The 12972-nt window shown below is 43.3% G+C and overlaps 2 non-coding genes across 2 annotated transcripts; both read right to left on the bottom strand.

The window, feature by feature from the left end:
• Positions 1 to 1278: 1278 nt before the first annotated feature.
• On the bottom strand, positions 1279 to 1351 carry trnat-ugu (transfer RNA threonine (anticodon UGU)). Its single transcript has one exon. It is a non-coding gene; the product is annotated as a tRNA-Thr (tRNA).
• A 5034-nt stretch (positions 1352 to 6385) lies between these two features.
• On the bottom strand, positions 6386 to 6475 carry trnar-ucg (transfer RNA arginine (anticodon UCG)). Its single transcript is given in 2 exon segments — positions 6386 to 6421; positions 6439 to 6475. It is a non-coding gene; the product is annotated as a tRNA-Arg (tRNA).
• Positions 6476 to 12972: the final 6497 nt, after the last annotated feature.

Here is a 12972-nt window from a genome sequence, read left to right as displayed (position 1 = left end):
TTGATACCCTTAACTAACAGAAATCTATCTATCTCAGTGTTGATAACTGCAATTGACCCTCGGACTCGACAGTCTACATGGGCCGGAACTGTTTTACACCCGACCATTTCTAACAGACTCAGGACAGACCTGACGTAAATACACACATTCATTGTCTTACTGACTGTACGATTTCAACATTGTCGTTCTGGGTGCACGGGCAGGACATGTTGTAACGTTGACTTTATTTCTACTGTTTGGATTCAGAAAGAAGGAAATAAAACGGCTTTTGAAGCTACCGGTGCGACGAGGTGGCCGAAATCATGAGGCGATGCTAATGCAGTGCGCTCGCAGGGTCCGAATCCCATTCTCCTCGCTATTGTATTACAAGTTGGATGCAGCCCTACCGATAAATGTTCTATTGTTTTTTACATTATGTAATTGGCTTGAAATCTATTCCTATCACTCCGGTGTTTTTTGTCTGTGTTTTCACATTTTGCATTCTGCATCAATGAGATCAACTGAATTTGGATAAATAAACATTCAGCTTCTATCTGCACATCATCTTGAAACATTCCAACATTTTCTCCACGTGCGTTGCGTCAATAAACCGTGTACATTCTGTCCTCTGGTGCTCACACATGCTCTGAATGTAAGTCAATCCTGATAAGAATCTTTGTTGCTATTTCTGCAAGAAACAATTTGAAGTTTCACTTTCTTTCCGGTCTCGAGAATGAGGGTATGAATCTTTTGAAATTGTCGAATGTTTTCCTATTGAAGTGAAGTGAACCGTGTAAATCCGGTTAAACCGGCGGGTCGGAATCACTTTAGATTGAGAATCCAGCTCTTCAACCTCTTCGCTAAAACAGCTCTGGTTTAAGAATTAAAGTCGTTGACCAGAAGCGGTCCCGCGGTGTTGGTCTGTGTTTAATCTCCACCATGAATGTTTAGCTTTACCCTAGAATCAGTTTGTCCAACGTCCTCACAGAAAGATTCATTCCCTCCTGTCTACTCGATTGGGGAAAATACAGAATATCAGCGAACAGCTGAATTTTTATTCGGCAATTGATTGATATTATTTAATGGAAATATAAAAGTAGCAGGGGGCGCTTTAACCTCATTTGTAAACCCGTGGACGGGAACCTCTGGAACTAATTTAACTCTGCAGTCAACACAGAGAGGCTGTGAAGCAAACCAAGGGCTTCTGCAAGCAGCAAATGAGGAAGAGGAAACGTTGCTCTCGCTGCTCTCTGGAACACAACGGTTGGAAAATGGGAGCAAAGAAACAAAACGAGCTAAAGGCACTGCTGGGATTTGAACCCAGGATCCCCTGTTTACAAGACAGGTGCTTTAACCACTGAGCCACGGCGCCCACATGCATGTCGGCTTTTTCCAAAGTTATCGTATTGATACTTTTGCAAGCGACTGTGTTGCTGCTTCCTCTTCATTTCGTCTGCGCAACAACATCAATCATTTGTTCATCGGTCTCTCCTTGAGAAACCATGGATATCAGTCATGACCCTCTCTTCCTTATCTCCTGGCAGTAGATCTTATTTCTCGCCATATTCATCCTGTTGTATTCCCACACTCTCTCCACACTATCTGGTCTTATCCTATTAAATTTCGCATCTCTTCCCACGAAATGTTGGTGAGTAATGTCTGTGATACACCAGGCCTTGACCTACTCCTTTGGGTGACCTCCCACAACGACTGCAGAATAGTTTAATGTGTGTGTGTTTTACATTAGGAAATGAGTATTAGCGCTAGTCTACCTAGTGCACCTATTCTCACACAAACGACAATGTGGATTCAGAGCATTTAAATTTTAGGTCGTCTTACTGGATAAGACAAGTTGTACATTCAAATTTGGTGATATTGCTCACTTGAAATAATTAGTGCACAAATCGATGGTGCTGTACATGGAATAGAAAGCGAGATTTGATGGCTAGGAACCGTTTGAAAGGATGGCTGATCGGCTGTGGGTGGCAGCGAAATTTTATCGTGGCCGCGTGGATCTATTGCCAATGGTTCGTTGATCTCCGGGTGTGAATCTGGCTTTGGGGCTTTCACTGATTACCAAATGAGAAATCCGGGTTTCGAATCTCAGTTAAGCATCACTAGAATTTTGTTCTTCGTCAAAAATCATCAAACCGCTTGTTGCAGATGGCAGGAGCGCCATTTTTCAAAGAAAGAAGGCAGTGATGGATAGAAGTAAGGAAGACAGGAAGGAGAAGAAGCAAGAACGACTGAAAAGGAACAAAGGACTGAGCCTGAGAGAAAGAGAGTGAGAAACTGAGAGGCTGAAGTCTGTGACTTTTCTCAGTCATTTCTTGCTGCCTCATACTTCATTTGCTGTTTTTGTCCAATCGTTAGGTGCTGCGGCGCGATTAATGACGTAAATACAGCGATTTGGCGATCGCCGTTCAAGGCAACGTTGGGCTGAGCGACGAAAGCAACTTTTATCGTTTAATTCAAACTTTCGGAGGAGCGGCGCAAATGTTCCAGAAATTATGTGCAAATCACGCCATGCCATATCTCACTTGCTACAATATTTACCTATCGGTAACGGAGCACGCCGTGAATACATCATTATGGCTCGAGGTCCCAGCAATTGCAGGATTATAATGAAAGTGAAATCATTCTCGTCCGTCAAAAGTTCGAACTTCTTCCACTCCGGGTTCGAACAGCCTTCTCTGTCCCTGCTCTGTCCACTTATCCCAGTTATTCACACAGAAAATGAGGCCGGTCCAGTATTGTAACAACTTGGGGAGAGCAAAAATCTGTCTCCTTCACCCGACAAAAGCACGCGTCGAACCGGGAACGAAACCAAACGGTAGCCGAGCACAGGCCTGGAGATCTCAGTGAATCAGCCGTCGGTGATATTAACCTCCCGATCAGATCAATAAACACCAGACAGTTGTTTCTATCTCTCTGCCTGGTGCTGAATCCAGATATAAACTGTGGCAGGTGTAAACTGAGCAGCTCATCGCTTCAACCACCTTCACGCTTCACCCTCTGATCAGTTTCACCAAAACCGCTTCTTGTTTCTGTGTCAAATTCAATCTGATCGAGCGGATCAAAAACAAAAATCGAACTCATATTTCTCCAGGAGCGCAGTCGGCAAGATCTGGTTCCAGATCCTATTCCTGATTCTTGGAACACTAATCCCTGACTCGCCAGCACGGGATGCAAAGACAATTCTGATTGAACAGCAAAAACTGACGATTTCCAATAAAGTCCCGTGGACGAGATTTACTGAAGCGCTCACTGAAACCTCTGTGGGGAAACACAGTGGGCTTTCAAGGATTCCTCAAAATGTTAATGACCCGGATTTCAGTGAACACTCGGGAATGTGCTCCCGATATTTATCAATGACTGGGAAGAAGGAATGGAAAGTTGTGTATCCAAGTTTGCAGATGACAGTAAGATCGGCGGCACAGTTACCTGTGTGGATGGAATCAGGAACTTACAAAGGGACAGAGACAGATTAAGTGTCTCGCAAAACTGTGTTAAATGGAGTTCAATGTGGGGAAGTGTGAGGTAATTCACTTTGGATCCAAGCAATCGGAAAATGTTCTCAATGTCGAGAGATTAGGAACAGTGGAGGAGCAAAGGGATTTGTGTGTCCATGTACACAAATCACTAAAAACTAGTGGACAATACAAAAGGTAATCATAAAGGTTAAAAGGATGGTTGGCCTTTATCTTAAGGGGACTGGAATACAAAGAGGAGGAAGTTATGCTTCAGTTGTATCGAGCCTTGGCCAGGCTACATCTGTCGAGCTGCGTTCAGTTCTGGGCACCGCCCCTCAGGAAGGATATATTGGCCTTGGAGGGGGTGCAGCGCAGATTCACCAGAATCATCCCTGGTCATAAAGGCTTAAATTATGAGAACAGGTTGCATAAACTTGGATTCTATTCCCTTCAGTTTGAAAGGTTGATCTGATTGAGGTATTTATAATGATAAAACGATTTGGAAGAGTAGATACAGAGAAGATATTTCCTCTGGTGGTGGGGGTGGTGCGGAACATAAAATTAGAGCTAGGATTTTCACGGTGAAATCAGGAAGCACTTTATTACGTTGCACATACAGACACCAATGTCGTTTCTTACCTAATACATTCTGCAAAGTCTTACTTGATAATGCAAGGCGCACATTGAGAACGATTTTTGTAAAGAAGGTCTGATCGCGTCGGATTGAAACAGATAGTGTACAACATGGACTTGGATGGACAGGGCAGAATTTCGAAGTGTGCAGATGACACGAAACTGGGCAATGTGATAAACAATTAAAAGAGTAGTAACAGACTTCAGGACGAAACAGACAGACTGATAAAATGGCCAGACACATGGCAGATGAAATTTAACGCAAAGCACTGTGAATTGATACATTTTGGCCTAAAGAATGAGGAGAGATAATATAAACGAAATGGTACAATTTTAAATCGGGTGCAGGAACATAGAGATCTGGGGATGTATGTAAACAAATCGTTGAAAGTGGCAGGACCAGTACAGAAGGCTGTTAAATCAGCATATGGGATCCTTGGCTTCATAAATAAAGCCATAGAGTACAAAAGAAAGGAAGTTATGTTAAACCTGAATAAAACACTAGTTAGACCTCAGCTGGAGTATTGTGTTCAGTTATGGGCACCACACTCGAGGAAGGATATCAAGGCTTCAGAGAAGGTGCAGGAGAGATTTACAAGAATGGTACCGGGGATGAGGGACTTCAGTTATTTGTAGAGATTGGAGATGCTGAGGTTGTTCTCCTTCGAGCAGAGAATGTTAAGAAGAGATTTGACAGAGGTGTTCAAAATCATGAGCGATTTTAATTGTGCGTGTGAGAAGAAACTGTTTCCAGTGGCAGAAGGGTCGGGAACCAGAAGGCACAGGTTTAAGGTGATTGGCAAAGGAACCCAGATCAGGGCAGTCCTGAGGGATAACTGGTGGGAGGTTTCAGAAGAGACGATTAAATGAGAACCTGTCGGTAAATGTTAAAGATTACCCAGCGCTGCTGAAAGAAGCGCAGGGAATTCTCCCGCTGTCTTGTCCAACATTCCTGACTCAGTAACACCAATAAAAAGAGCTGAACACAAAGAGCGAACTGAAGGGTCCAAGTTTAAGGGTGGAAACCAAAGCCCTCACGGCGTTCAACAGACACCCATCGACCATCGGAACTCACACTTCGATGGGCTCCAATGTCCGATCATTGAGAAACACGTCCCTCCTCCGCTTGGCTCCGTCCTTTGTGGGAATAGGAATTCAAACGTTTCAGCGACTCACGAAGTGTCCCTGGAACAGAATGAACAGCATTCCCTGTGTCTCGGGGTTTCAGTGACGGATTCTTGCCTGTCTGTCACAGGTCTGATCAGAACTCGGTTCCTGATCCAAACAGTGTATCGTGTTTCAGAGACACCGAGAGAGAACAGGAACAGAGAAGGAAGCAAACTGCGGACTGGATTCCTATTGCACTCCCGAGGTTATTGTTAACTAAAGACACCGTGGAATGGGATCAACAGACGGATTGTTGAGGAATTAAATGTTCTGGATTTAAAGCCAGGCTTTCTCCCATGTTCCCAAATACCGATCGAATAATCGCGAGATGGTAAAATGCAGGAGATGCAGGAGGGACCGAAGTCCTTCAATCTCTGCAGCAGTTACTGGGAACCGAGCCATGGGTGGGATTCGAGTTCAAAACGGGAGACTGTTAACAATGAGAGAGATCCTGCGCTCAAATCTGGACCGGACTTCCCTCCAGATTTAATTTTTTCTTGATGAAGACCGGGTAGAGGACATAAATTTAACAGAAAAATGTACAGACTTGGTGCAAATCTAATAACTGGACTGGTTCAAGATTGTTAAAAAGTTTTGATAAAGTTAACCCTTTAAGTTCCAGCTCCCTTATCATTTGATATTCCCGTTAATCTTTCATTCGCTGTAAACCCCAGAGGCAGCAAGGAAGGACAGATAGATCTCTCTCCGATCTCATTACATCAGGTGAAAAATTCCAATTGTCTCTCTCCATTTAAACAAAATAGAAACAAACCGGGGACACAGACTTAAAACATCGGTGTTGGATTGATAATAATAGCATTCAAGCCCATTTTGATTGTGGAAAACTTTTGTAGGGCCGCAACGAAAGTTCAATACAATAACGACACGGATGGGATTCGGACCCGTCCGTACAGAGCACAATGGATTATTCGAACATTTCTGAATCCAAACTGTAGAACTAAAGTCACTTTTACATTATGTCCTGCCCGAGCACCCAGACCGACAATGTTGAAAGTGTTGGGTCAACTACTGCAAGCAAAGGAATTTACGGATTTCCGTTCCATGAGGTCAGCCACTGCAAGGAACGGTCCGGGATAAAACTGTCACGGCGCACGTTCGAAGGAATGCAAAAACAACCGCGGCAGGACTCGAACCTGCAATCTTCTGATAACATCGACGACTAATACCGAAGTCAGACGCCTTATCCATTAGGCCACACGGTCGCTGTTGCAAAGTTTCAGCTGAAGATCTTAAACCCGTGCCAGGTGTGATTAGGACTCAACTTGTATCTTTCTCTTACTTTCACTTTGTTGATGTTGTTCATTTATTGTTTTCTTTCTTGTTGCAAGTTGGCTCTACTGTTTCCGATGAATCAGGAAACTGACAACCGAACTCCCGCTGGATCTCGGAGAAACCTACAATCAGAATAAACAATGTTCAAATCTTTGATCGAAGTGTTTAGCCTCCAAAGCGAATCTCTTTCGCACTTTGCCTGAAAAATAGAGAGGGGAAATAAAGTAAAAGACAAATCGGTAAACTAAAAATGTACACGGAGAACAACACCGAGCGGAGAATGTGAACAGAATTTACTATCCAAGCCCGACGGGCCGAGTGGCCTCATCCTGTCCTGTAAAATACGAACAATCCCCAATTCTGCTGGGTGTGATTATTATTTTCTGATTTTCTTTTTTTGGTAAATATAAACGCGGACGGGGTCCCGCACCACGGGGTAAACCGGTCAGATCCAGACATGGCGCTCAGTGTTAATGTTAATATTGAGCACGGGATTCTATCCGTGTAATAATAAAATCGCGGGTTTCTTGCTATATATTCCACACATCCCCTTGCTGTGTGTTTAATCTGGGCAGGGAATGTTTTGATCGTTTAGTGATATTCATTTATCAGGAAATTAGTAAACTCGTCTCGAAACATGAGTTTTCCAGTTTCTATTTCGCTAAATGGAGTTGAGGTGCAGATCAGCGATGAGCTGCTGTGACTCCGCCGCGCCGGTTTAACCGGAATTAGACGTTTCAGTGAAGTGAAGTGAACCGTCTCAATCCGGTTTATTTCTTTATTTATAACATTGTTCATTTTGAGTGACAGATTGCTCGAAAATTCGTTGAGAGTTCAGTTGTCATTTTTCTGATCAGTTGGAATCTGAAGGAGATAAAAATAAGGAAAGAAAAGCATTACAAAGATCAAAACTCGAATTGATACAATCATCTTGACTTCACCTTTCAGGGCAATTAGCCCTCCCTGCCAACTCGTTCAATATTCATCTCTCCACTAGCGTCATTACAATACATTATCTGGTCATTGTCACATCACTGTGCTTGGGATCTTGCTATGCGCCAATTGGCTGCCTCGTTTCCTACATGTCAGCAGTGACGACACTACCAAAAGTGCTTCATTGTCTGTAAAGCGCTTTGGGACGTCCTGGGGTGTGAAGGGCCCAATCAAAAAACATTCTTTCTTTCGGTGGCCCCATGTGCCAGGTCCCATATCAGAATCCTGTCGACCAGCTCACGCAGGAAAAGTTCGGCGGAATTTGAGCAGGAGGTCCAGTTATGACACCGTGTTTTCACTGCTGTGAACCGGGTTCAATTCCACTTTAAAAAACTACTTCTTACAAAACAGTAGAGAAGCCAATAATATTAAAGAGAACGAATCAAAGTCTAAAAGCAATTATTAAAGCCCTGCGCAGAGTGTGAATTTCAAAGATTCGTTGATACTGAGGGTGTAACTCCCGATTCGTGTATAGTTTTCATTTAGAATGTTTATATATTTATTTGAATTGTTTTCATACCGAAATCGTAAACAGTCTATTCCGATCCTTGTTTAGCCGAATCAGTAGTTACAAAATTATTACACGAACTGAATAATCTGGTCCAAAACCAGTCATAAAAATGCACCAGACGACTTTAAACGTACACCCTGTGATGAGGACAATATTACAGTCGAAGGACACATTGAAACAGTGAACGTCTCAGACTGTAAATCTAACCGACAAGTCAATTAATTTTCTGTTTACGGCCCTGGGTGGGCTTAGAATCACAATCTTTTCAGTTAATAGCCGAACGAGTTGATTGATTGCGCCACAAAGACGGCGAAATATTTGCGACGCTAAACCATTAATTGACCGAGAAAATGAAGCGACCGCAGTAACAGCGGTCTGCAATGATTCACCATCTTTTTGAAAATACCAAAATTAACTGACATTTCTTTTGCTCTGCGTTTCGTTTAGTGACTTTGCATTACGTTGTTTCTGTGCAAATGGAATAACATTTTAGATTTGAAGTTTTGCGTTTGTCCGACATTGATCCCGAGGATATGGCGTGGCCGGTGACGAAGTCAATTACGAAACACCAATGACTAACACTGACCCCTCTCTACACTCAATATCAGTGGTCAACGGCTGATCCCGCAATGACCAACACTGACCCCTCTCTAAACTGAATATCAGTGGAGAGCGGCTCATCCCCCAATGACCAACACTGACCGCTCTCGACACTGAATATCAGTGGTGAACGGCTGATCACGCAATGATCAACACTGACCCCTCTCTATACTGAATATCAGTTGTCAGTGGCTGATGTCCCAATGACCAAGACTGACCCCTCTCTACACTGAATATTAGTGGTCAGCGGCTGATCCCCCAATGACCAACACTGGCCCCTCTCTACACTGAATATCAGTGGTCAGCGGCTGATCTCACAATGATCAACACTGACGCCTCTCTGCACTGAATATCAGTTGTCAGTGGCTGATCTCCCAATGACCAGCACTGGCCCCTCTCTACAGTGAATATCAGTGGAGAGCGGCTCATCCCCCAATGACCAACACTAGCCCCTCTCTAAACTGAATATCAGTGGAGAGCGGCTCATCCCCCAATGACCAACACTGACCCCTCTCGACACTGAATATCAGTTGTCAGTGGCTGATGTCCCAATGACCAAGACTGGCCCCTCTCTACACTGAATATCAGTGGTCAGCGGCTGATCCCCCAATGACCAACACTGGCCCCTCTCCACTGAATGTCAGTGGTCAGCGGCTGATCCCTGCAGTTTGACCTCTGAACCCGTGTCATGGGATTAGAAAGTGTTTGTGTATTCGAATTATTGGCTCAGAGGAGCATTGACAACTCCCGATGGTTTTATATAAACTACCTACTGTTCCCTTCAATGATGCAGTCTGTCCCAGGAATACGAATTAGGGGAATCTCACAAACCTGCGTTTCTTATCAAGTTTGTTTAATTTGAGTCTTTCTCCTGACTCGACAGCCCGGAAACAATTTAGACAACGTGTCCCAAAGATGGGTGATTCTTACATTCACACTGACACTTTGATAAGTTTCACAAAAGTAAGTTTGATTTTTTTTTGCCTGTTCAAAACATAATTAAGATATAATTCATTTTCTATGAACCGATTGGGAGCGTGCTATAACTTTATATAAATACCCTGTCTATTTGTTTGGCTTTTTAATATATTGCCGTTTCATCAGGAGGGACTGTTAGAAATGGGCGGGTGTAAAACAGTTGCGACCCATTAAGAACGCGTTTTCACCCAGTTTGTGAACTGACCGTGACAGAATCAATCTTGCAAATTTCTGATAACATCATGATTCACACCGGAGTCATAAGCTTTATCCATTAGACTGCATGACCACTGACCTATCCGTTCACAAATTGATTTTAAATCTGCAGCCGAGGTAATTAAAGACTCTGGTTTTATCTGTCCCTTGCTTTCACTCTGTTGATACCGTTCATTAACTTTTTCTTTCTTTTATAAAATTGGAGCTTCAGCTTTTGCGTTATCAGAAAACTGGCAACTAAATTCAGGCTTTGTCTCTCATTAAGCTACAATTAAAATAAACAATGTTCAAATCTTGATCTAAATGTTTAGCCCTCAAACCGTACCTCTTTCACACACTGAGTTCGTAAAATAGAGAGAAAGGAAATAAAATTAAAGACAAATTGATCTAATAAAACTCTACACTTAGAACAACAGAGTGGAGAGAATTTACTGTCCAAGCTCAACGGGCCGATTAGCCAATTCATGTCCTGTAAAATACGAACGTTCGCTAATTCTGATTTTCATTTTTTGGTAAATATAAACGCGGAGGGGGTCCCGTCACCTCGGGCGAATGGGTTCGATCCAGATCAGGCGCTCAGTGTTAACATCGGTATTCTCGCTGTTTACTAATAATATCGCGGGGTTCTTGCTATATACTCGATACATGTCCTGTAACGTGTGTTTCATTTCGACAGGAAATGTTTCGCGGGTTTAGTAATATTCAATTTGCAGGAAATTAATTAAAGAGGAAAGAAATGTTTTTGCAAAATTGAGAGGAACGGAATTTGAGGTAACCGTTTGACATGGGTTGAAAATTAATTGGGAGGTAGGAGACAGAGTGGGGATAAAGTTTTTTATTATCTGATTGGCGGGAAGTGACAAGTTGTGTTCCCCAGGGATCACTTCTGGTGCCTCAACTGTTCACAATATTTATTAATGACTTGGATGAAAGCATACAGGAGCATAGAAAATACAGAGACGACGTAAAAAGGAAATAAGGAAAGCAAAGAGAGGCCATGACAAAATATTTGCTAGTAAGATTAAAGATAACCCAAAATACTTTATCAGTACATTAAGAACAAGAGGATAGTTAAGGAAAAGGTCGGACCTATCAGGGATGATAAGGGTAACTTGTGTGTAGAAGCAGAGGATGTGGGTAGGAATACAGAGAAACAATGAATATTATGTCTCCGTATTCACAAAGGAAAGGGATGATCGAGATGTAGTAGTTAAAGAGGAGAGATGTGAAAGATTCGATAAGGTGAAGATAACGAGAGCGGAAGTACCAAAGGGACTGGAATGCTTGAAAGTTGATAAGTCACCAGGGCCGGATGGATAGTTTCCTCGGCAATTGAAGGAAGCCAGGGAGGAAGTAGCGGATGCTCTGCGGATTATTTTCCAATCCTCACGAGATACAGGGGAGGTACCGGAGGACTGGAAGTCTACAAACATAGTACCATTGTTTCGAAAGGGTACGAGGGAAAGGCCGAAAAATTATAGGCCAGTCAGTCTTACCTCGGTGGTGGGCAAACTATTAGAATCAATACTGAGAGATAGGATAAACTCTCATTTGGAAAGGCATGGTTTAATCAGGGATGGTCAGCATGGATTTGTTCAGGGAAGGTCATGCCTTACAAATCTGATTGAATTCTTTGAGGAAGTGAGAATGAGGTTTGATGAGGGAAGTGCATTGGATGTTATCTACATGGATTTTAGTAAGGCATTTGACAAGGTCCAACATGGCAGGCTGGTCAGAAAGTTAAACCCCATGGGTTACAGTGGAATGAGGCGAATTGGATCCAAAATTGGCTCAGCAACAGGAAACAAAGGGTAAAAGTCGATGGGTGTCTTTGCGAACGGAAATCCGTTTCCAGTGGCGTACCACAGGGCTCAGTGTTGGGTCCCTTGCTGTTTGCGGTGTATATTAATGATTTGGACTTGAATGTCGGGGGCATGATTGGCAAATTTGCACACGACACAAAAATTGGCCGTGTATTTGATAGTGAAGAGGATGGCTGTGGACTCCAAGAAGATATCAATGGGTTGGTGGAGTCGGCGGAAAAGTGGCAAATGGAGTTCAACCCGGAGAAGTGTGAGGTAATGCACTGAGAGAGGGCAAACAGTAAAATGGAATACGCAGTAAACGGGAATATATTGATTGGGGCAGACGAAGTGAACGACCTTGGAGTGCATGTGCACAGGTGCCCGAAGGTGGCAGTCCATGTAGATAAGGTTGAGAAGAAGGTATACGAAATGCTCTCCGTTATTATCCGAGGTATGCAATGCAAATGCAGGGATGTAATGATGGAACTGTATAAAACGCTGGTAAGGCCACAGCTGGGGTATTGTGCACAGTTCTGGTTACCATATTACAGGAATGACATAATTCTCTGGACAGAGTGCAGAGAAGATTTACAAGAATGTTGCCACGGAAAGAAAATTGCAGCTCCGAGGAGAGATTGGATAGGCTGGGGTTGTTTTCCTTGGAGCAGAGGAGGCTGAGGGTTGACTTGATTGAGGTGTACAAAATTATGTGGGGCCCAGATGGAGTCGACAGGAAGCATTTGTTTCTCCTAGCGGAGAGTACAAGAACGAGAGAACATAGATTAAGCTGATTGGCGGAAGGATTAGAGGGGACATGAGGAAAATCTTTTTTACCCAGAGGATGGTGGGCGTATGGAATTATCTGCCCGAATTGGTGGTAGAGGCAGGGACTCTCACCTCTTTTTAAAAATACCTGGACCTACACCTAAAGTGCTGTAAGCTGTAGGGCTACGGACCGGGTGCTGGAAGGTACGATTGGAATGGTTACCTAGTTGTTCTTCGAGCCGGCGTGGACACGATGGGCCGAATGGCACCCATCTGTGCTGTTTCTTTTTTATGGTTCTATGGTTCTATGGAAAGAAGAAAGGATTGGATATCGATATTTTCAGATGAGGATAAGTGATGAGGTACAGTAAGGAGTGGAGACGGGAGCAGTAAATTGCAAAGGGACATAGACAGATTAAGTGAGTGGGCAAAATTATGACAAATGGAGTTCAAGTGGGCAAGTGTGACGTCACACACTGAGAAACCTACAATCAGAATAAACAATGTTCAAATCTTTGATCGAAGTGTTTAGCCTCCAAAGCGAATCTCTTTCGCACTT

Source organism: Heptranchias perlo, unplaced genomic scaffold (assembly GCF_035084215.1).
Source record: "Heptranchias perlo isolate sHepPer1 unplaced genomic scaffold, sHepPer1.hap1 HAP1_SCAFFOLD_44, whole genome shotgun sequence".
Taxonomy (NCBI): Eukaryota; Metazoa; Chordata; class Chondrichthyes; order Hexanchiformes; family Hexanchidae; genus Heptranchias; species Heptranchias perlo.
Note: the sequence above shows the minus strand (reverse complement) of the source record. Positions and strands in the feature narration are given on the sequence as shown.